The sequence below is a fragment of the Piliocolobus tephrosceles genome, chromosome 1 (genome assembly GCF_002776525.5).
Source record: "Piliocolobus tephrosceles isolate RC106 chromosome 1, ASM277652v3, whole genome shotgun sequence".
Classification (NCBI taxonomy): domain Eukaryota; kingdom Metazoa; phylum Chordata; class Mammalia; order Primates; family Cercopithecidae; genus Piliocolobus; species Piliocolobus tephrosceles.
Genome location: NC_045434.1, coordinates 156,071,335 through 156,096,890, shown reverse-complemented (window position 1 = coordinate 156,096,890; position 25,556 = coordinate 156,071,335). Strand labels below are relative to the sequence as shown.

At 35.6% G+C, this 25,556-nt stretch overlaps 1 protein-coding gene and 1 pseudogene across 3 annotated transcripts in view; one reads left to right on the top strand and one right to left on the bottom strand.

Moving 5' to 3' along the window:
• Positions 1-25,556, top strand: part of PDE4B (phosphodiesterase 4B) — a 597,589-nt gene that overhangs the window by 325,745 nt on the left and 246,288 nt on the right. The window lies entirely within an intron of this gene.
• Positions 1,877-1,998, bottom strand: LOC111541535 (annotated as a pseudogene).

Below are 25,556 nucleotides of genomic sequence, written 5' to 3'. Positions count from 1 at the left end.
TATGATTACAGCTTCAAGAAGCTTGACAATAAAATGATTAGGAATTATAAATTAGCTAAATGATAATACAAACAAAAGTACAAATACTGTAAAGACAAGATACTGTAAACACAAGATAGATTAGGCCATAAGTTTAACAAAGAAACCTCTTCTGATTTGGGAGTAGAGTGTCCAGAGATAGCTTCTCAAAGGAAGTAGCATTTAAGTTGAGAGATGAAGGCCTAGGTAAGCATAACTGGGAGAAAGTTGGGTGTGGGTGGGGAACAACAGAGACAAAAGGATAAGCATGTGCAAAGACTTTAGAGGAACCCAAAGAAGCCAGAGAGACTGGAGTTCTCATTTCAGTCAATGGGAATTAACCTAGAATAAGAGGAGATTTCAGAGGGCTTCAAGAGGATTCCTATAGGCCATGTTGAGCATTCAGCAGAAGCAATCTAGAAAAAAGTTCGGAAATGTGGTTAATAGTCACAATTTAACTTTGTAATGTTAAACGTACTTAAAAAACCACCTAAGACCTTGATTTGAAGGTGACAATTTAATTCTGAAGGTACTGAAATAGTTGAGCCCCAGTAGGACAGGGTCTGTGGTATGAATGAAGCATTCGGACAGACTGCTTGTGGACTAGTTGTCCAACCTAGGAGAAGCTGAAGTCCAGCAGCAGTGTCAATTATCCAGGCAGGAAGATTGAAGGCCTAAGGCTCAGAGCAGGCAAAAAGCATGGTAATGGAGTGGGGATGGAGAAAATAGCATTTATTTAAGGTGATTTTATTACATATTTGTATATACATTATTTCATTTAATTCTAAAAACCACATGATGAGGTGGGTATTAAGAAACTGAGAAATAGAAAGTGTAAAAAGCATACCCTGGATGATACGATATCAGTGAAGCTGGGATTAAAATCTAGGATTTTATTGAGTTCTAAAATTGTGCTTTCTTTTTCAGTGTAATACATTATATTTTCACTCTTCTGTGCAGTAACTTGGGTCAGAGTCTTGATATCAAGATGGACCGTATGTCATGGCTGACCACAGCCAATGAGAGAGGAAGATTTATTCTAATCTTGCTTTCCTGAGGCTTCTAACCAATAAGCTATACTAATCCTAACTTAGTGGAAGCAAATGCCTCCTTTAACTTTATTTAAATAGAACCACTTATTTGTGTATGTATTTATCCAAGAAACTTTATTGAGTTATCTTTAAAATCACATGCTTAGCAATCATTTTGAAAGTGATGCATTTGGAGTTTGATGTATTCAATTCTGCAATGAGATGAGGGGGAAAAAAGCATAAGACAACTTATGCCCCTCATATCATTAAGACAAATATGGAAAAGTAGAAGGGACCCAGAGATCGTTTGGGTCCTCGATGTTCTTTCATTCATTCAATCAAATTTTTATTGAACTTCTGCTATATGCCAGGCACAGTTTTATGTGTTGTGGATATTCCATTGAACAAAGTCCTTGATATCATGGGAAACAGACAAAAACACATAATCTAATGAATTATAATTCATAGGCAGCAAGAAATGATATGAAGAGAAATTGATGAGAACATTAAAAAGTGATCAAGTGAGGCCTCCCTGAGGAGGTGAAATCTGACTAGAGACCAGAAAGAACCTAAGAAGTGATAAATGGAGGAAGACAATTCAAGGCAGAGAGGAGAAATCTCAAAGACTGAGACATACAGCATGCTTGGTAGGTTGGAGCAATGACTGCACTTCAGATTTTCTGAAAACTTAGTAATTGATGATTTTTCAAGCGAATAAACTGAGTTTACAGTTCTTGTGTAACAGAAGAGACTCAAAGATCTACCATTTACTCAAGAAGCCATGCAGCTGAAACTGTATAAATTCAAATCTGGCCTCATTTAATATGAACAATTGTGTTAAAATCAATTTCTTTTCTGCATTAAGATTCAGTCCTTTAAATTTTTCAATTAGCAATAACCATGCCTCAGATAAACCTCATTGGCTATGATATTGCTACTGTACAAAGCTGATTTAGTCCTTTAAAAACTAAAAGCCACTCTCTTGCCTCACAAACTGAAAATCACTTTAGAATTGTTTAAGGCAAAGACACAAACTGGGTTAATTTCTGAGTAAAGATGATTCTCTGTTGTTTGCACAGTATTTTATTAATTCTAGAATCATGGAATATTAGAACTTAAAGTGATCTCTGAATTCATCTAAAGCACCATGAAAATAGCTAACATTTATAGAGCCAGCTGCCATTCTAAATACTTAACTCATATTAGTATATTTTGTCCTCATAACCTTTGCAGACATAATTATTATGCCTCTTTGTAAATGGGGGAAATTGAGGAATATAGGGGTTAAGTAATTTTCCCAAGGTAACACAACTAGTAAGCAATGAACCCACGCAGTCTGAATCTAAAGTCTTTGCATTTAACCATTACATATTAGACAGCTGGAAGAAACTGAGACTGACTGGTTAAGTAAAATTTCCAAGATTACACCCTTAGGAAGCAAAGGTGGCATTTCAGCCTTGTCCTGTATGCCCTTAGAATTTGAGTTCTTAATCACTATTCTGTGCTACAAGCATCACCTATCTTGGTGAACATCTAGTTTAAACCCCACTTTGAGAGGTAATGCTATTCTGTAGAATGTACATGGACTTTTTGAACTAGAAGAGTCTTTGTTTAAATTCAGTTATATACTTGCTATCATAGCTTACAATCTTGAGCAAATAACTTCTTTAAGTCTCAGTTTGCTATATATAAAATTTAGGTAATCATATTTGCCAAATTACATTGTAGAGAGAAATAAATGATGTATTGTGTCTAACATAGCATTAAGTATGTGTGAGGCAGTTGACATATGGCACAATTACTGTAATTCTGGAGAGGAAACTAAGGTGAAAGGAACTGGTCACATAGCTAATAGTGGAATACCTGGGATACAAATCAGATTCCCTGATTGTTATATTTCTTGCATTGAACTACAAAAGGACTAAGTAGTGACAAGATTCACAGAAAAATAACCTGCCAATTTCTCTTCATGTCTGTTGTTATTCCAACTCAGAATCTGTGATATTAATTACCATAGCCAGTTTGCTGAACTCCTAGTGTTAACCATGATAGTTCTGTCTGATATATGATGTCATGGATTGTTGTGTAATATAATATGTATCACTCTTGCCTTCCAAATTAGATCATAACAATCCCCTCATAGGAAATTTTTTCTTGTTTGATTGTTTTTGTGCTTCTTCTGCATCCTTGAGCTTCACCTTCAAGTGTGGGAGAAAAGGTCTTTTATGTTAACAAATCCACAAATCAACTACTTTAACTGCTTTTTAAATTTTAAAATATTTTATTTTATACTTTTAATCAATACATGGTATTGTAAATGTTTATGGGCTACATAATTATATTTCAATACATATAATGTGTATTGATGAAATCAGGGTAATCAGTATATCCATTATCTCCGTAATTTATCATTGCTTTGTATTGGGAACATCCAATATTCTCCTTCTGGCTATTTGAAACTATATATTATTGTTGACTATAGTCATCCTACAGTGCTATCGAACACTTGGACTTATTTCTCCTATCTTGCTATAGTTTGTATCCTTTAACAAATCTGTCCATATACCATTTTCCTTACCCTTCCTAGCCCCTAGTATCCTCTGTTCTATTTTTCACTTCTATGAAGTCAACATTTTCAGCTTCCTCATATGCATGAGAACATGCGGTTTTTAACTTTCTGTTCCTGGGTTTTTTCACTGAAACTGCTTTGTTGAGAGATCATTTACGTGCAATAAATAGTATCAACTTTAAATGTACAATTCTATGAGTTTTGACAAATGCATACAGTTGCATAACAACCACCACAATTATGACATAGACTACTCTGTCCAAAATGGTTGCCACTAGCCCCTTGTGGCTACCCACTAGCCCCTTGTGGCTACCCATCACTTGAAAAGGGGCTAGTCCTAATTAAATGCGGTATAAGTAAAAAAAAAAAAAAAAAAGTATTTTATATATATATATATATATATATATATATATATATACACACACACACACTGCATTTCAAAGGCTTAGTATAAAAGTTTAAAAATCCCGTTAATAATTTATGTTGATTATGTATTGGCCATATTTTTATATATCAAGTAAATATATTTAAATTAATCTTACGTTTTTTAACTTTTAAATATAGATAGTAAAATATTCAAATTACATATGTGACTGGCACTATATTTCTATTGGGCAATGTTTTCATAGAACATTGTGACCACTTCTAAAAACTTATTTCTTGCCACTTTCTAAGCAATCTCCTTCCTGCACCTCAATTCTTGGTGATCGCTGATATTCCCTCTGTCACTATAGTTTTGCCTTTTTTAGAACATCAAATAGCGTGTAGTTTTTCATATCTGGTTTCTTTCATTTAGCGTAATGCTTCTGAGAGTCATCCATGTTTTTATGAATCAGCTGTGTGTTCCTTTATTGTCGAGTGGTATTTATCATGGATATTCCATAATTTGTTTATGTACTTCTCAGCTAATGGACATTTGGGTTGTTTCCAGTTTTTGATTCTTATTAAAGCTGGCATGAACATATGAGTACAAGTTTTGTGTGGACATAGGTTTTCATTTCTATTGGATAAATATATCAGAAGGGGATTACTGGATAGTATAATAAGTATACGTTCACCTTTAGAAGAAACTGCCAAACTCTTTTCCAAAGTGGTTATAATACTTTACGTCTTCACTAGTAATGTATGGGAGTTTACGTTGCTCCACATTTTCAACAGCTTTGTATTGTCAGTCTTACTGAATTGTAGCCATTCAAGTGAATGTCTTTGGTATCACATTGTGATGGTTTTCATTTATGTTTTCCCTTACAGCTAATGATGTTGAAGATATTTTTATGTGTTTATTTGCCTGCCATTCATATTTCTTCCTTGGTGAAACGTGTCAATCAAATCTGTTGTCCATTTTTAAAAATTATTTGTCTTCTAATTGAGTTGAAAGGGTAAAGTTATTTATAAACACTGGATATGATAGTTTCTGTTTTTACATCTTCAAATGTACTTAATTTTTCTGCAGTGTTTAATATTATGGCAATACAATGCATTGTAATTTTTCATTGAAGATTTTCTTCTCTAAATTTCCAGTTGGCTCTTTGTTATAGCTTACACTTTTTTCTTCCTTCTATTATTTTATATTATTCTTTCTCTCTATCTTCCTAAACAAATGAAACATATTTGTAGTACTTTTTAAAAAATATCCTTGTCTACAAATTCTGTTATATCTATTATTTTCAGTCTTTTAATTTGTTCATTTTTCTATTGCTTATTGTCCTTATTTTTCTATCTTTTTATTAATTATTGGATTTTTTAGATAGTCCATTGTTTGCTGCTGGGTTTTTTTTTTTTTTTTTTTTTTTTTTTTTTTTGTATTTTTAAAAGTGGTGATAGATTTTTGTTTTGGCACCCTTGGGATACTTGGAATCAGTTTGATCCTTCTGAAGCTTACTTTCAACCATTATTAGAATTGGCCCAGAGCACCAGTTAGTCTAGAGTTACTACTATGATGATAACTATATGATGATTCTTGGGGATGCGCCGTGTAATCACACTGCTTGATAGAAACATGAATTATGACTAACTCTATGTAAGCTCTGATAGTTGTTCAGAGTGAGGTTTTTCCTTCAGCATTGGGTAGTTTCCTCTCACACAATTGCATATCAATCTTCAGCCAGACTCAAGGGGATATCTCAGCAGATCCTCAGAGCTCTATATCAGTGCAGCTCCTTCATCTCTGGTACTTGTTCTTGCAATCTCTAGCCATTTGGCCTTCCATAGACTCTGACCTACCTTAACTCAGGACAAATGCCAGTCTCTGTCTGGATTCCCCCTCTCTGCACTGCAGCCTAGCAACTGCCTTCAGGCTGTGCACTGGACATTCACTGAACTCACCCTGCTTCTTTACCTTTTCTCGGGGATCATGATCCATCATTTCATAGACTTTGTATTTCATTTTTCCATCATGGCTGGAAGCATAAGGCCAGATATTTTAACTTTGAAATAAAATACCATCTTTGAAGTCTACAAAGGTTACATATGCAGCCTGAGTTTTTCCTTTCCATTGACAGTTCAAAATATCAGCACTCTGCATGGGTCTTCAAGAGGTTAGTTTTAAATTTTTGCTCCCTAGGTTCCAAGTAAAACCCAGTTAGAAATGTTAACACTTTAACTTTCAAGAAAGAAAGTCTAAAGACTATAATGAGCATACCTGTTTCTCAATTTGTAAGGCTTCGTTTCTAAATCAAATTAGAGCATTAAAAAGCAACTTAATTGGAGTACTTTTCTTTAACTCTCCCATAAATGGCTTTGCTCAGCTTTATTTCATTATTGTGCTTTCGCTTTCACTAAGGTCATCCAAAAACATCACACCTTCTGATAACACATGCACACACAAACATAGACACAATGAGAATTGAATTGCCATAACATATCTCCATCACTTCCTACTACTAAATGTAACTCTCAGATCCTTTGTTCCTGGCTTGGTGAAAATCTTAAAAAAATTTTTTAAACAATTTAATTTCATTTTAAGTTCTGGGATACATGTGCAGCATGTGCAGGTGTGTTACATAGGTAGATGTGTGCTGTGGTGGCTTGCTGCACCTATCAACTCATCACCTAGGTATGGCCCCAGTGTATGTTGTTCCCCTGCCCCCATGCCCATGTGTTCTCATGGTTCAGCTCCCAGTTATAACTGAGAACATGCCATGTTTGGTTTTCTGTTCCTGTGTTAATTTGCTGAGGAAAATGGCTTCCAGCTCCATCCATGTTCCTACAAAGGACATGATCTCATTCTTTTGTATGGTTGCATAGTATTTCATGGTGCTTATGTACCACATTTTCTTTATCCAACCTATCATTGGATGGTATTTGGATTGATTCCATGTCTTTGCTATTGTGAATAGTGCTTCAGTGAACATACACATGCATGTATTGAAGTAATACATTAAAGGATGCCACCTAATTTGTTTTTGGTAGTTTTGATTCTTATTTCAGCTTCATTGTTCTAATTCCTTATTCTTTATGTTATTTTGATTTTTAATGGAATAATTACATTTTAAAATGATGAATGAATAAAACTGTTTTTTTTTTATTTTGACAATGCTAGACACAGTTGATATTCAGTAAACTCTGATAAAATGAAAGTAATTGCTAATAGACTAAGCTAGTGAACATATGCAAGAAATAGATTACTAGTCCATTTACCTCAGTCCCAAGCACATATTGACACCTACAATGTACAGAATGTTGAGGTGGGTGCTCAAAAATAAATTGACTGAGATGTGGTCTTATCGTCATGGAGCAATCACTTATGAATTTGATTTTGTATTGATTCAGTCAGAACAGATTGATTTCTCTGCTTGAAATGCTCCCTCTTTCTGCAAGTCATCATACTCAGACAGTCTCTCATGTTTCTTACTTCATTCAAGCCCTTCCTTCTAAAATCACTTCATCAAAGAAGTCTTTCCTGGCCATTTTTCCTAAAATGCAACTACTTCTCTCACTCTGTTTTATTTTTCATCATAGCTATTGCCCTCACCATATATATATGTGTGTGTGTGTGTGTGTGTGTGCACATATGTATACATATGTATATATACACATATATGTACCTTTGAGACAGAGTCTTGCTCTGTTGCCCAGGCTGAAGTGCCGTGGTGGGATCTTGGTTCACTGCAATCTCCTCCTCCTAAGTTCAAGCAATTCTCCTGCCTCAGCCTCCCCAGTAACTGTGACTACAGGTGCACACCACCACGATGACTAGTTTTTGTATTTTTAGTAGAGATGGGATTTCTTCATGTTGGCCAAGCTGGTCTCGAACTCCTGACCTCAGGTGATCAGCCCGCCTTGGCCTCCTAAAGTGCTGGGATTACAGGTGTGAATCACTGTGTCTGGCCTGTGTTCAAATTTTTCTTTTACTTCTAACCTTAATTTCAAAGTAAGCTCCATGACGATAGGAATTTGAGCTGATGTGTTCAAACAGTGTCCATGAGTCTTAGAACAATGACTAGTACAAGTAAATGCTTAAAAATTATTCACTTAATCAATCAATGAATGAATTTAAAAAGTGAATTCTCTGTAATTAATCTAATCATAGATATGTTTAAGTTTAGCCTGAATTATTTGTAGCTTGCTAGAATTTCCACTGGTAGCCAGTTGTGTTTGAACTCATGAAAAATACTTTCCAGCTTCACTGTTGTTGTGAGGAGAGTCTTCTATGTGTAGAGGTTAACTGCACATCCCCAAAACAACATTATTGCTGAGTGAAGATGCCTAATGCCTTTACTATTAATTATCTGTGGCTACACGAAACTCTAAGCTTTTGAGTTTTTATCTTTTCATTTTAATAGTTAATTTGAATAGAACCTAGTAATTTTATAATCTAAGATCTTTTAGAGTTTTTTGGGTTTTTGTTTTAAGAAAAAGGTTTCTGCATCATGCAAATATTCTCCTTTAAATATGGAATTTCAAATAATAAGAGCTATTTATGACAAACCCACAGCTAATATCATACTGAATGGGCAAAAACTGGAAAAATTCCCTTTGAAAACTGGCACAAGACAGTGATGCCCTCTCTCACCACTCCTATTCAACATAGTGTTGGAAGTTCTGGCTAGGGCAATCAGGCAAGAGAAAGAAATCAAGGGTATTCAGTTAGGAAAAGAAGAAGTCAAATTGTCCCTGTTTGCAGATGACATGATTGTGTATTTAGAAAACCCCATCGTCTCAGCCCAAAATCTTCTTAAGCTGATAAGCAACTTCAGCAAAGTCTCAGGATACAAAATTAATGTGCAAAAATCACAAGCATTCTTATACACCAGTAACAGACAAGCAGAGAGCCAAATCAGGAATGAACTTCCATTCACAATTGCTTCAAAGAGAATAAAATACCTAGGAATCCAACTTACAAGGGATGTAAAGGACCTCTTCAAGGAGAACTACAAACCACTGCTCAGTGAAATCAAAGAGGACACAAACAAATGGAAGAACATACCATGCTCATGGATAGGAAGAATCAATATCGTGAAAATGGCCATACTGCCCAAGGTTATTTATAGATTCAATGCCATCTCCATCAAGCTACCAATGAGTTTCTTCACCGAATTGGAAAAAACTGCTTTAAAGTTCATATGGAACCAAAAAAGAGCCCGCATTGCCAAGACAATCCTAAGTCAAAAGGACAAAGCCGGAGGCGTCACGCTACCTGACTTCAAACTATACTACAAGGCTACAGTAACCAAAACAGCATGGTACTGGTACCAAAACAGAGATATAGACCAATGGAACAGAACGGAGTCCTCAGAAATAATGCCACACATCTACAACCATCTGATCTTTGACAAACCTGAGAAAAACAAGAAATGGGGAAAGGATTCCCTATTTAATAAATGGTGCTGGGAAAATTGGCTAGCCATAAGTAGAAAGCTGAAACTGGATCCTTTCCTTACTCCTTATACGAAGATTAATTCAAGATGGATTAGAGACTTAAATGTTAGACCTAATACCATAAAAACCCTAGAAGAAAATCTAGGTAGTACCATTCAGGACATAGGCATGGGCAAGAACTTCATGTCTAAAACACCAAAAGCAACGGCAGCAAAAGCCAAAATTGACAAATGGGATCTCATTAAACTAAAGAGCTTCTGCACAGCAAAAGAAACTACCATCAGAGTGAACAGGCAACCTACAGAATGGGAGAAAATTTTTGCAATCTACTCATCTGACAAAGGGCTAATTTCCAGAATCTACAAAGAACTCAAACAAATATACAAGAAAAAAACAAACAACCCCATCAAAAAGTGGGGAAAGGATATGAACAGACATTTCTCAAAAGAAGACATTCATACAGCCAACAGACACATGAGAAAATGCTCATCATCACTGGCCATCAGAGAAATGCAAATCAAAACCACAATGAGATACCATCTCACACCAGTTAGAATGGCAATCATTAAAAAATCAGGAAACAATAGGTGTTGGAGAGGATGTGGAGAAATAGGAACACTTTTACACTGTTGGTGGGATTGTAAACTAGTTCAACCATTATGGAAAACAGTATGGCGATTCCTCAAGGATCTAGAACTAGATGTACCATATGACCCAGCCATCCCACTACTGGGTATATACCCAAAGGATTGTAAATTATGCTACTACAAAGACACATGCACACGTATGTTTATTGTGACACTATTCACAATAGCAAAGACTTGGAATCAACCCAAATGTCCATCAGTGACAGACTGGATTAAGAAAATGTGGCACATATACACCATGGAATACTATGCAGCCATAAAAAAGGATGAGTTTGCGTCCTTTGTAGGGACATGGATGCAGCTGGAAACCATCATTCTTAGCAAACTATCACAAGAAGAGAAAACCAAACACCGCATGTTCTCACTCATAGGTGAGAACTGAACAATGAGCTCACTTGGACTCATAGGTGGGAACTGAACAATGAGCTCACTTGGACTCGGGAAGGGGAACATCACACACTGGGGCCTATCATGGGGAGGGGGGAGGGGGGAGGGATTGCACTGGGGAGTTATACCTGATATAAATGATGAATTGATGGGTGCTGACGAGTTGATGGGTGCAGCACACCAACATGGCACATGTATACATATGTAACAAACCTGCACGTTATGCACATGTACCCTAGAACTTCAAGTATAATAAAAAAAATAAATAAATAAAAATAAATATGGAATTTCATTATCGTGTTTTCAGGGAGAATGGATGTGTCTACCTAAATATTCTTTATTTTGAAATGTGATGAAAATGTAACTAATACCAGACACACTGAATTTTGTAAATCAGAATTTATTATTCTAGCAGCACATGAGAAATATTGAAATTCATTTTGCTGTAAGTATAGCTGGTGAAGTGAGCAGTATTGTTGAGTTTAGAGTCTTTGATGTTTTGGAAAGTTGCCATTAAGGCCTTTTAATCTTACATTTTGGACTTATGAGAAAAATCCCTGGGGCTATTCTAAAATCCTAACAGATGCCTTCTGCTAAAATGAATACAAAATATATCTCTTTTCCTATATTAGACTTTCATATTTATTTAATAAAATAAAGCAAACAAATATCTTTTGTATTAGAAAAAAGCACAAATATAAGGGATCTGCAAGATCCTTTAGATCTACTTCTTCAATTCCCAATTGAAAAAACTGAGACTCACTTTCTTGAGTCAGAACAGGACTTTATCAACGACAGAAAATTAATAACAGGCAGTTCTAGAAACCAGAAACCTACTATTCAATTTACTAATATGCCGAACTTTCAAATACTTTAGATATTGTGCCTTAAATATTGTTACAATAGTAATATTTTCCCATTATGCCAGAGAATAAACTGCAGTCTATTTCTAAGGAAATTAATTATATAGAAGGAAGGATCCTATGGTTCTTTATAGTATTTTTTAAAACTGATCAATTAAAGCTCATTATTAGTACTAAAGTAGAATCACTTTTCTTCCCTAGGAGAACTGAGTTGTAAGAATGCGTTGTAAATGTGTTTTTAAATTGTTGATTTTATTTAGAATTGGCATTTCTTGCTAAGGAATCACCATGAGTCTTCACCGAAAGATTGAAATGAGTTGCTATTGTTGAGCATTGTGGGCTAAGAGAAATCCTGCCTCATGTAAATTTATTTACATTGCTTCATCCCTCTCTGTATCTTCAGGAAGTTCAAGGACCGGCGATAAAAGTGATGCTGAATGTATTTCTCCAAAGAGTTGGAACTTTACAATATTTGTTATTTTCCTGTCTTCAGATTTCTTTTTCTTACCCTGCTTCCTACTATATGTCTTAAACTTTTGATATGAGGTCAGCATATGTGCCATTGAAAATGGTCTTAGAGTTTCTCTTTTAGTGAAATTGAATATTCTCCCATACATACTAATAGTGATGTGTATAGACAATAATTTAGCATGATAAAGCTCTAGAAGCAGTCTTGGCTTTTCTAGTGAACATCATGGCAATCTTTTTAAAGTTATTGGTTTAGTATGATATAAAACTCACAGGTAAAAAAGAAAGCAAATAAATACAAATAGATAAATAAGGTATTTCCGTAGCATTCAGTTGGTATGACAATCGTTATACACAAAAATTTGCTCTAGATATTTCCCCCTGTGCAATCTGTCAGAACATTCTGGGCTTCCATGTGGTCTCTGAGTGAAATTCACTTTTCATTACAAAAATCTTTTTATATTAAATCATATGCTCCATTACTTTCTAGGAAATGGGAAATCATAGCCCACTGTATTGCACAAAAAGCATACCAACTACCTACAAATGAAATTAAGATTGAGAGGCATTGTTCATTATTTTCAGTGCACACCTGAACTGAGAAAAGCACATTAATGTTGGGTTGTTGATGTCAACCCATTTTCCTGTATTTATTAAAAATTATCATGTACTCTGAGCTTAAAAATTGTTTTGATTTCTTCACTTAAAAAACATTTTCAGCTGTTCGCATAATTTAGGAAACAGTAAAAAATACGTATCTTCCCATGAGACTTTCATGGTAAGTCCACCTGGATGACCAAAAATACTTTCTTTTGTTAGCATTCTTGCTGCAGAAATAATACATTGTTATGTAGATATATTCACTTCAAGGCAAAACACCAAATTATTTTCCAGTGTTTTTCCCCTCAGGAGCATTCATGATTCTAAACCTTTCATGAGATAGATAAAGCAAGTCTTTCTGAAGATAAATTGGATACTGTAAAATCCAAAACTATTCTAAGCTACCAGGTGAATATGATCAGTTTCAGTTGTGTAAGCCTAAACTCAAGACAATAAAAGCTGTTTGCAGCTCTTATTGATGTCAAGTATATGTCAATATAAAATGACAGCAACAACAAATCTCAAAACATTGTGATGAAATTAGACTTATTATATTTAATTTGGATTTTTAAAAAATGATACACGCTTATTTTTTTAAAAAATTAAATTGACAAAAATTATACATATTTATGGTATACAGCATGATGTTTTGATATATGTATCCATTACCTCACATACTTATTTCTTTGTAGTGAGAATATTTAAAGTCTACTCTCTTAGCAATTCTCAAATACACAATATGTTGTTATTAAAGAGTCATGAGGCTGTGCAATAGATCTCCTGAACTTACACCTCCTGTTTAACTGAAATTGTGTAAGCCTTTCACCAAGATCTTTCCAATCCCTGTCATCTGCCCACACCAGCCCCTGGTAGCCATCATTATACTTTCTGCTTCTTTGAGTTTGATTTCTTGTTTTTTTAGATTCATCCACTTGGATTAGAAACTAAAACATAAGACCTGAGCCTGTAAAACTACTAGAAGAAAACATAGGGGAACAGCTTCTTGATAATGGGCAAAGATTTTCTGGATATGACCCAAAAAGCACGGGAAACAAATGCAAAATTAGACAAATGAGATTGCATCACACTAAAAACTTCTGCACAGCAAAGGAAACAATCAACAGAGTGAAGAGACAACCTAGGGAATGGGAAAAAATATTTGCAAACCATACATCTAATAAGGGATAATATCCAAAATACATAAGGAACTCAAACAACTCAATAACAAGAAAACAATCCAATTTTTTAAATGGGCAAAGGACTTGAAAAGACATACAAATGGCCAACATGTTTATGAAAAATGTCCAATGTCACTAATCATCAGGGAGAGGCATATTCATTTCAGTGTCTTTTATTAATGACATTATGGTATCTATCTATCTATCTATCTATCTATCTATCTATCTATCTATCTATTTATCTATATCTGTTAGTGTTGATTTTTAATTACAGCATCCAAAATATTCAGTGTCTACTTACAAAGCTGTTCTAAATTATTTTGATTCAACTGACTCATCAAATCAAATGGTTTGATATCATTTTCCAATGAAATTAAATTTCTTAATTTCTAGTTTTTGACTGCATGCAAATAATGCATGTTGGCCATATAGAAAGTTCCTGTTCCCACACCGTTGCCCTCATTCCATTATTTATGTTTTCTACTCAATGTCTTCACTGTAGTATTGATGGTGGATAGAGAGATAAAGTTTGCATTAACTGAAATAAACAAGTTATTGGAATATCCCTTGCTAATCAATAAGGTAATTAATGAACTGTAATTAGGATGTAGAACCTGTGAAACCCTGTTGTAAAATGCCATGGTACAGACATATCTAAAATAGACCAACAGATGTTTTGAGAAACTTCTTAAAATTTTCTTTGTTTCTTTAGAGTTTCTTTATCAAATTATAAGTAAGAATACAAATGTAGTTGGTGATGATGAGGTAATTCTTTGAGCAAAACAATAGCTCTGTAGGTGAGGTTAGAAAGTTCATATTAATATTGCTAAGAGTTTTTCATATAGAAATAATTTTATTTTTCAGATGTTTGAGAGCTGGAGAGATGAGGATGGGGGAATGAAGGAGCAGTAAGGTTTGCTCAATTGATGACACATTTATGTATAATTTTTTCATACTTTGGAAACAAATTTTATGAAAAATTGTTCCAAGAAGTTTTAAACACATTACATATATGAATTAACTGCATACTATTAATTTAAAAATTATTATTAGAACATTTGTTACTTTCATATATGACAGCATTAGATAATACTAAGTTCTAATTTTTTGATTTTTCTAGCTCACAGCCCTACTCTGGGTCTCCTTTTCAAGTTTTTTGATGTATTCATAATTTAATATGTTACCTTTTTAAAATTATTTTATTTTAGATTTAGGGGATAGATATATACGTTTGTTACACAGATATATTGAGTAGCGGTAGTGATTGGACTTCTAATGTACCCATCACCCAAATAGTGAACATTGTACTCAATAGGTTATTTTTCAACCCTCACCCCTCTCCTCTCATTGTAGTTTTTTGGCAGTAGGTATTTTTGTTAGAATATCAGAGATGGAATTAGTGGAACTCTTCTTAAAATGGCCAATAGGTAACTCAGTTCATTTCTGTGCAGCACTCCTAAATTACAGATTTTTCTGACTTTCTAGCTGAGAATTAATGGAACTCTTCTTAAAATGACCCATAGGTAACTCAGTTCATTTCTGTGCAGCACTCCTAAATTAGAGATTTTTCTGACTTTCTAGTTGAGAAAACTAGAAACTAGAAAACTAGAAACATTGTCAAAACTTTTAAATCAAAATGCTAGCCTTAATATAAATTTCCAACACTGCAGTGGAGTCTGGGTGCCATGTTAACTTGATTGCTGTAGCAAAAAGCTTGAAGCTTTCATAAATGCAGAACAATGCTGGTGAAGAGGAACCTGATTTTAAAATTATTACTTAAACCTAGGTTTCCAGTAAAGAGCAGAAATAGATGAGCATTTGAGGGAATAATAACCAATGGTTACAGTCAAAATAGTAACTTCTGTGACATTTCTAGGTATGGAAGTCTGAGATGGAAGTATGTGGAGGAACTGAGAGCTCCTCACTACCTCAAACTTAGGCAGCTTTAACTAGATTGGGAGAGTTCCAATGTATATACCTAACTGCAGGTGTCCATCTTTGAAGAAAGTGGAAAAGGGCAATGAATGAACAGATTCCACAAGTCTTGTCTGCTACTAAACCAACTGGTCAGTGTTATTGTGGAAATAATGTATGAAAAGCATAGAGCACAGGTCCTGGCACATAGTAAATACCAAATACATGGTGGATATTACTAAGGGAGGTAGCAATGCTTATTAGCTAAAAGCATAGATTCTGAAGTTTAACCATCTGTGTTTTTGTCTTGCTTCCACAATAACAGCTGGGTAAACTTGGGAATGTTATTTAACTTCTCTGAGGCTTGTGAGATAAAAATAATACTACCTCACATGGTTGTCAAGGAAATAAATGAGTGAGAATATATATAATGAAATTAAAACAACTCCTAGTATGTAGTAAGCACTCAATATAAATATCAGCTATTTCCACTACCACTACAACTATGATGAGGGTGATGACTACGACTGCTATCACCACTGCCTTCTGCAACTACTGCTATCTGGCCTATCTTGTTAGGAATTGGCTGGGAGCTTGTAGAAGCTTTGGATAAGCAGAATTGGGTAAGTCAGGACCTGACTAATCTGACCAGTTTGGGCAGAGCTGAAGCTTACTTTGTAACACCTTGGAAGCAAATATGGAAAAACAGATTAACATGAGGATTAAACTATTTGATAAAACAAAACAGTTTTAGCAAGATTATCGAATTATTTATAAGTAAATCATGAAATGATGCTATTTTAATCACAGATTTAAGGCACACCAAATTCTTACCCCACATGTAAAGACCTGAACCCCAAGATTTAAGAAAAAAATTATATGATGTATAGTTTAAAATAATTTTTTAACAGTTATTTTGTGTGCTGCAGAAGAACTGACATCTTTTCTTATTGCGTAAAATATGTATAACAAAATTTACTGTTTTAAACATTTTTATGGAGTTTGGTGACATTAACTACATTTACATTGTTGGGCACCCATCATGACCATCCACCTCCACAATATTTTCATTTTTCCAAACTGAAACTCTTTACCCATTAAGCGATAATTCCACATTTCCACCCACCTTAAGTGCCTGGCAACCACCATTCTACATTTTGTCTCTACATTTGACTATTCTAGACACTTAATATAAGTAGACTCATAGAATATTGTCCTTTTGTATGTGGCTTATTTCCCTCAGCACAGTATCTTCAAGATTCATCTATGTTGTAGCATGCATTAGAATTTTATTGTTTTTTTAAGGCCAAATAATATATTTCATTGTATGTATATGCCACATTTTGTGTAATCCATTCATCTGTTGGTGAACATTTGGGTTGTTTCCACCTTTCTGCTATTGTGAATAATGCTGCCATGAATATTGGTATACCTGTAGCTATTTTTAAAGACTAGTATTTAACTTAGGCTTCCATTAAAATGAACTGTCTCCCTTAATAGTCCAAATTAATGAAATTTTTTTCCTGTACCTCATTCCTTTGATATTAGAATGCTACCCTAAAAGAGTAGTTATGAAACTTTAGTATGCATCAGAATCACCTACCTAAGGGGCTTGTTAAAGTTACTGTGCCCTACCCCAGAGTTTCTCATCCAGTAGTTGATCTTATCCCTACAGCCTGAAAATTTGCATTTCTAGTACATTACCTAGTGATGCTATTGCTGCTAGTCTAGGGACCATGTTTTGAGAACCACTGGCACTGGTTTTGACGCTAGCTTTGTCACTTTGAGCAAGCATCTTTTCCTTTCTTCACCTACAAACTGAGGTGAGTATACTATTATATTGTACTTATATATATATAAGCATCCTAGCAGGAAACAGATGGCATTCTCAAATTAGGATAATTTTAGGAGATGTATACAGAGAGTAATTTACAAAGGTGTGTAAAGGAAAGCACAAAAGATAGTTCAGTTGCCCAAGTTAGAAATGGTAGTACCATTGCTTTCCCTAAGTATCAAAGAAGAGGGAAGGCAGGAGTTATATGCAAGAATAGGTGGAGACAGCAGTCTTACAGCAGATGAGCCTTTCAGTTGGCCCATGGGCTCCGATTCAGGAAAGAGTCCTGGAGAATAAGCTCCTCCCCCATCCAGCCTCTCCTCCGCACTGGCTGAACGCAAGAAGCTGGTGCAAGAGAGCTCTGTGATGCCAGTTAGGTAGGTCAGCCCCTTGGAGAATGCATATAGAGAGATCAAACAGATGATATCCAGCACAATGGAACCAACAAATGCAAGGAACAGCTGCTGGAAAATCTATCAGACTGAGTCTTCTTTATATGGTTAGTTTTTTTTGCTGCCACTAAAGTATCTCAAAACATGTTCTTAAATCATGTCTTTTTTTTTTTTTTTTGTCTTTTCAGCTCCAACTGAGTATAATTGTTTATTGTCTAACAGATGTTGACTAGTCATACTCATTATAGTCGAGGGCCTTTTTCATGTCACAAAAATGTTTGCAGGTGTGATTAAATGTAGAGTGATGCTTAGAGAAGAAAGATACTGTCCTCAACTGGATTTCAGCTTTCTCGCTGGCCATAGTTCTACCAGTGATACATTCTGTAAGATCCATCTATTTTGGCCTGATCTGTAGTTGATTAGAAGGAGTCATACTTCTTTTGATTACGTATTTTTATCTTGTCTGGTTATGGTTTCTTACCAAAAAGAAACAATGCCAGAGTTCACTATAATCATTGTTTCTTAATAATGAAGCAACTAAATGGTACCAGGTTCTTTGGCAAAACTAAATGTTTTATATTGGAACCCCACAATTTATGAATCTAAATGAATCTGGAGCTCTGCCATTTTAGAACCTTTGCATTTTATTCAAGGATGAAGATGAACAAAATTACCAAAGAGCAATGTATATAAAAAGTTGATTAATTTATATACAATGAGTACTTATTATAGGCAAAAATCTCCTGAGGTGCTGGGAGGATTACAGAAAAACTGTAACTAACTGAGTCATGCTTATGAGTTTACAGTAATTTTTAGAGAAAAGGAAGACATCCCCGCAAAATAAAGGTACTAATAAAAAGGTAAAATTTTTTTCTAACTCTTCCAAGTTTAATCTTCTTGGATTGCTTGCTTTTGTACTTTTCATTTAGAGCATTTATTACAATTTATAATTTATATATTTGGAGAAATTATTGATTGAATATCTGCCTCACCCCAGACTATAATAAGGATAGAACTGAGGTCACGTCTCTACCAGTGTGGCTAGGAACATTGGTAAATGACCACTGAATTAATTAGTTAAGTAACCACACGAACACAAATATAAAATTTAAGTCATAGGTCAGTAGCTGAAAGAAGATAAGGAAAAATTTACTGATTGTCTACAATGAGCCAGCTGCTTTACAAAGGTACAGATGACAATTACAGGCTAGGCAGTGAGGACATATCTAACTCTGCAGGACCCTCTGCCACTGATGCTTCCGATTGTTATACAGATTGAGTCTCTCTTTATCTCTCCTGTCACTTGTGTTCTCCTGTGTCACTTGTGTTTTCCTTCTATGCCTCTAGCATCATTGCCTCCACACCTTATCATATGTAATCATTTTAAAGTGCTTTTCAGTTTACCAATGGCTTTATGTCCATCCATCAGCAAATATCATAGCAACTCTCCACTTTACAAAGGAGGAAACAGACTCAGAGGAATGTGATGACTATCCCAAGATACCGCAAAAGTAAATACAGAACAGAACTTAAAACTGGGTCTTCCACTTCCAAAGCTAGTGCTGCACCGAGCGATGGGATTATACTGCGCTTTGTAGTGACTGTGACAGCCTTTAAAGTGACCAAGTTTCTTTTTGGTTCCTCTTCTCTCTTGGTGTTGAGTTTTTGAGACACAATTGCATTTAGAATTCTCAAGTACTGAAAGGTGCTTTTCCCCATGGATTTGAATCAAATGTGTGAATAGCATCCAAAAAGGTTAATCTGTTTACCCAACTAGAACATTTTGCACTGCAGAAATAAAACTAGAAGTTGCATTGCTGGGTTGCTCCAGATGTCCTGTGCTTTGAGCTGCTTTATTTGCATTTGGTATTTCAAAGCTTGTGATCAATTTACAATTATAATTGTCACCAAAATTTTACTTTAACTAGCACTTTGTGAAGGAAAATATCAATTTACATTATTTTGCAGAGTTTGAAAATATCTAATGATTTATAAAACATAAATGGTTTTCATCAAGACAAGTGAGTACAAAATTACTATTGCTGCTCTATGTTGTAATTGTTTCCTAATACAAGATCTTGTTATTTTCATACATGCATTTTATATTCACTATGCTAGTCCATAATAAGATAATTTTAATCATTGAGCTATACAGCTGCTCTAAGAGATTGAAGAACATGAATAAGAAAATCAGACAGCTGATTATAAAATGTATTATTGGATGTCTGTCTTGGCGGCACATGTAACTAGATTAACAGTGAGCCTGATTCCATATGTAAGGTGTTTCTTACTTTTCATATCTCCTTTAAGATATGCAAAGATATATTTACTTCATATACTATTAATAGAATTCTTGTCAGCGTTAGAGGAATTCTTAGAAATAGCTCAGTTTCTTTAAACTATAATACCAGAAAGAAAAGACATCATAAATTATGCATCAAATATATTGTTTTGAGAGTCAATAGATAATAGCAAACATTTATTAAGTGCTTGCCTTTAGCTAGGCTCTGTGCTAAGAACATTATATGCATAAGGTCATTTAATCATTTGAGATTCTATTTATTATTTGAGATTCTGCTATTATGAATTGCTATGGCCTGAATGTTTATGTCTCCCTAAAATTCACATGTTGAAAACCTAATCACCACTGTGATGGTATTAAGGGGTGAGGCCTTTGGGAAGTGATTAGATCACTAGGGCAGAGCTCTCATAAATAGGATTCATGTCCTTATAAAAGAGGCCTGAGAGAGTTGCCATGGCCCTTCCACGATGTGAGGACACAACAAGGAGGTGCTGTCTATGAACCAGAAAGCAGGCCCTCACCAGCAACCAAATTAGCCAGCACCTTGATCTCGGACTTCACAACCTCCAGAACCCTGATAAATTTCTATTGTTTATGGGCTACTCAGTTTATAGTATTTTGTCATAGTTTCCTGAACAGACTAAGACATGAATTCTTTCTCAAAGATGAGGAAACTAAAGTTTAAAGTGGTTAAGTTTCTGAAGGTTCTATAGCCAGCAAGAGATATATAAAGTACCAAATAATAAAATAAATTTTCAAATAAAAGTGAAATCCAAGAAAAGGCAGAAAGTACTAGTGCTTAGTTCAGAATTTTATCATTAGTCTGAAAAAATAACATAATTTATGTGCAAATTATACAAGCTTAGAATAAAAAGAAACCCCTTAAAGACTCTCTGAAAACATAGACTACGTCTTTCTTATTTTTTAATCTCCTTGCATATAGTAGCCCACAATTTTCTTTTTTTTGAGACGGAGTCTGGTTGTGACGCCCAGGGTGGAGTGCAGTGGCACAATCTTGGCTCACTGCAACCTCTGCTTCCTGGGTTCAAGCGATTCTCCTGCCTCAGCCTCCTGGGTAGTTGGGACTACAGGCACATGTCACTACGCCTGGCTAATTTTTGTACTTTTAGTAGAGACAGGATTTCACCATAGTGGCCAGGCTGGTCTCGAACTCCTGACCTCAAGTGATCCACCTGCCTCAGCCTCCCAAAGTGCTGGGATTATAGGCATGAGCCACTGCACCCAGTCATATAAAAAATATGGAGTTGAATTTTATTCAGTGTCAGAATCTTCCAAAATTAGAGAGTTTACAACCCAATTCATTCTTGAGAAGTTCCAGGTATCAAACAATTATTTTATCTTTTAAGTAATAATGTTTCTCTCCATAATTTCCCTTTGTTGAAATTGTGTGATCATGGAGCCTAAATGTCTTTTGGTAATATAATATTAATATTCAACATGGATGATGCAATTCATACTGACCTGTCAACAGCCCAATATTAATTTAAACTCCTGACCTACAATGATTTACCTCAGAGCAATGGTTCTCTTTTCTTGCTTACTTTTGGGTCAGCTTCAAACACACCAATGCCCAGTTTTCACTACAGAGCAAACTGGTCTGACTGTCTGGAGTTGATCTGAACATAAGCATTCGTTAACAACTCCCCAGATAGTTCTAATGTGCAGCCAATATTGAGGCTCACTATGATAGAGAAATGCACACTAAATACAGAGGGTTATGCCAGGCAAGGAACTACCTTTCTGCCCAGCCAGGACAATCCAGAATAGCATTATTTTTATGAATTCATCAATAATTGAGGTACATAATTTGATCTTAACCTTGCATAAAAGTTACGCAGACCCTAGGAAATTGGTAATATGTCAGACCCTAGGAAATTGGTAATATGTTAATCGAACATGAAACTGTCTCACATAGAATATAGAATGCCAGACTATAGGGGCTTCCCATTGGGCACATTTGCTGTCTGAAAACTCGTTCCTCTTTTTCAATTAGTTGGGTGTACTAACTAATTGAAGAGCTGAAGAGCTAGAATTCGAGTGGAAATAGTTGATAATGTTGGTATATTTTGCTTAAGGTGTAAAAAATCTTGATAAAATGTCCTTGTTTTGATGATAATGCTCTTTTGTTTAAATTCTGATGTCCTATAGATTCAAGGTCTTCTGGATATTCTAAATTAATATTGCCAAGTCAACTTATTTGACTCCTATTTTTTTCTATGACTTTGTATGTAATCCTCCTTCTTTCTTTATATATAATACTTTATCTTGCAGTTTTAGCATTGGCAACATTCTATTTCTGTTATATTTCTTGATTGCATTAGTGAAGTTCTAGCACTCCTTAAGCATAGTTGACAGAATGCTTATCTTGTGTGTGGAAGACAGAAACCTTAGAGGGTTAGAACAAACATTAGAAGAGCAGTTTGTTTTTAACCTACTTTTCTGCTAAGACGCTTCTTAAAGTTGATGTTCACTTGCATGGGCATACCCAGATTTTGAAAAACCTTGTCAAATTGTCATTTCTGTTTTTTTTTTTTTTTTTAATCTGGATCTCTCTCATGTTTTAGGCTTTCCTCAAATGTCTGATGATTCTTGATTGTTTATATTTAAGAAAGAGTCCATAGAAAAGCTGGTTCAGACCTCTGTGTTCAAGGGTAGCCCTAGCTTTAGCATAGTGAGGCAGACAAAGCAGACAGGGCGTTCAACTAGGTACTTTGTGCTGGGCTCCCCTCCTCCCCCTAACTCCCACCATACACATCCTGGAAGGTAGCAATGCTTCTGTTTCATACAGTATAGTCACATTCTTTAGAATTCTTCCACTTTTTTTGTCTAAAGATTAGACTGAGGGTGTCAATATCCAGAGGTCAGTATAAAGACTCCCCCTGCCAGCCGCCCCATACAAGATCTTGCTCTGTCACCCAGGCTGGAGTGCAGTTGCACAATCACAGCTCACTGCAGCCTCAACCTTCTGGGCTCAAGCTATCCTGCCACCTCAGCCTACTGAGTAGCTGGGATTACAGGCATGTGACACCACACCCAGCTAATCTTTGTATTTTTTTTTTTTTTTTTTTTTGTAGAGATGGGGTTTTGTCATGTTTCTCAGGCTGATCTCCAACTCCTGGGCTCAAGTAATCCTCCAGCCTCAGCCTCCCAAAGTGCTAGGATTACATGGGTGAGCCACCACACCTGGCATATATAAAGACTTCTAGGCAAGGGTTCATTCTGGTTCCCTTTCCAGCTACAGCCCCAGGATGTCACCTGGCTGAGTCCATCTCTGCCTGCCCTCATTATTTGCCACCCCTCCATCCAGTGTTTGTCTTCCAAAGTGCTGGTGACCGCCCCATACCCTTTTCTTCATCATTGTGTATTGATTGCTTTCTCGAAAATTCCATTTTTTATTTTTTAAATATCTAACGAGGAGAAGGATACAATCACCGGTGGATAAAGAAAAACAGACGTTCAGGAAAATTATTGAATGTGGACTGCAGCATAGATAAGTAGATTGTAGATTACAGACAATTCCAGTGGCTCAAGCTATATTCCATCACTTTGTTTTCTCAAGAAAACTCTTACTAGTTGCCAAAAAAAACTGATGATCTTATAGAGATTTTCTTAAATCAAATTCATGGGCCGAGATACGTGAGTGTTAATGAGAAATTACTTCCCACCCTCTTCATAACTGTTTATAAGCGAACACTCTGTTGTACCACTGGTTTAGAAGTGTCATTAAAAGAACTGGGAGTCCAGAAGACCTTCACAAGCCATAATTATAGAAATTATCTGGGAAGGTAACCTTTAATACTGGTGGATGTAATATTGTGCTTGAGTGCAGTTGGAAGAGATGTGGTAGAAACAGACACAGCTTTTATCTAGGGTTTTTTTCTAAGTTTCCAGGGCTACAGTTATTTCTAAAATATTTTTGTATCTTCCTCATAATACCCAACATATAGCCTTATCCATAGTGAGTACTCAATTTTTCACTGATAAACTGAGGTAGTTTCTGGGATCCTGGCAGCCCACCAACTTATAAAATATTAGAGCTGAATGGAATATATCAGCTCATCTTATTTTTTCTTTGATTCTGGGACATTTTTCTTTTTTATATGTCATCATTCCTTAAAAGGAGGATGCATATGAAAATGGATATGTACAGATAAGATATAATTGCTTCTTTTTCTTAAAAATCCAAACCCTATTATTTCATTGACAGATTGTCTTAGAGTTGGCAGCATTTAATAAGTGAGTAAATGCAGTCCTTCCTGTTACTAATGTGCCCTATTTTTTCTTTCCTCTCTACTTTTGCGTATGCATTTTTCTTTGCCTGGAAGGCTCATTCTCTCTTTCTTGTTTCTTGGTGAATTCCTAAACCATTTTTTTCAAAATCACCTCAAATGTTACTACTTTGAAGAAGCCTTCCTGGATTCTCACAGGAACAGCTAATGTCATCTCTTTTAACATATCCCCTTCTTCATCTCTATGTATACTCTTCTTTAATTTCATTTTACAAGTAGCAAAATTCATCCAGAGAGATGAAGGAGCGTTTACAAGGTTAAACATCAGAAGAGCCTCAGAGATTCAGAGAAGTCTATTTCCGACCCATGTAATCTCCATGTGGCCAGCTGGGTCATGTGGCTTAGTCTCAATTTTGGTTGAATTTCAAAGGTGTTTTAGGAGGAAATAGAGGAGTAAAGAGGTCAGAATTTCATTTTGAGAGATGCTTCCAGAAGACCTCTTTACCACATAATTTGTATATTTGGTGGTGTGTTTTCCACTGTGATTTTGGTCAGAGTGCAGTTGTACACAGACACTTGTTAACATTGAGTCTTGTAGAATCAGGTAGGGTCTGATCTTTTAAGGCCATTATTATGGAGTAGAATACAGAGAAGCTGCCTGTGCAGCTGGCAACATGTATGGGTAATGGAGCATATCTTCAGACTGTAGAGAGAAAAGAAGTGCCTGTATTCATTTCCCAGGAGAAATAATATTGTCTCTGGCATTCTCTATAAACCATAATAGAAAAGCAGTCCTGTGTTCCAGGACTCTGCCAATAACTGATGTTAGTGCCACAATTCCCAGTTCTGTTTTCCTGGCAGGAGCTTCTGCTGGGATTTCCAATTAGCAAAGGGAGCTCTGCAAGAGTTTTGGATTGTGGACATTGTCACTGTTCTGGGTTAAATTATGTTTTCCCCAAAAGTTATTGATGTCCTAACTCCTAGTGAATGTCACCTTATTCAGAAATAAGGGTCTTTGCAGATAATCAAATTAAGATGAGGCAGTTAGGGTGGGCCCTAATGTAGTATGTCTGGTATCTTTTAAAAAAGAGAGAATTTAGCCGGGCGCGGTGGCTCAAGCCTGTAATCCCAGCACTTTGGGAGGCCGAGACGGGCGGATCACGAGGTCAGGAGATCGAGACCATCCTGGCTAACACGGTGAAACCCCGTCTCTACTAAAAAATACAAAAAACTAGCCGGGCGAGGTGGCGGGCGCCTGTAGTCCCAGCTACTCTGGAGGCTGA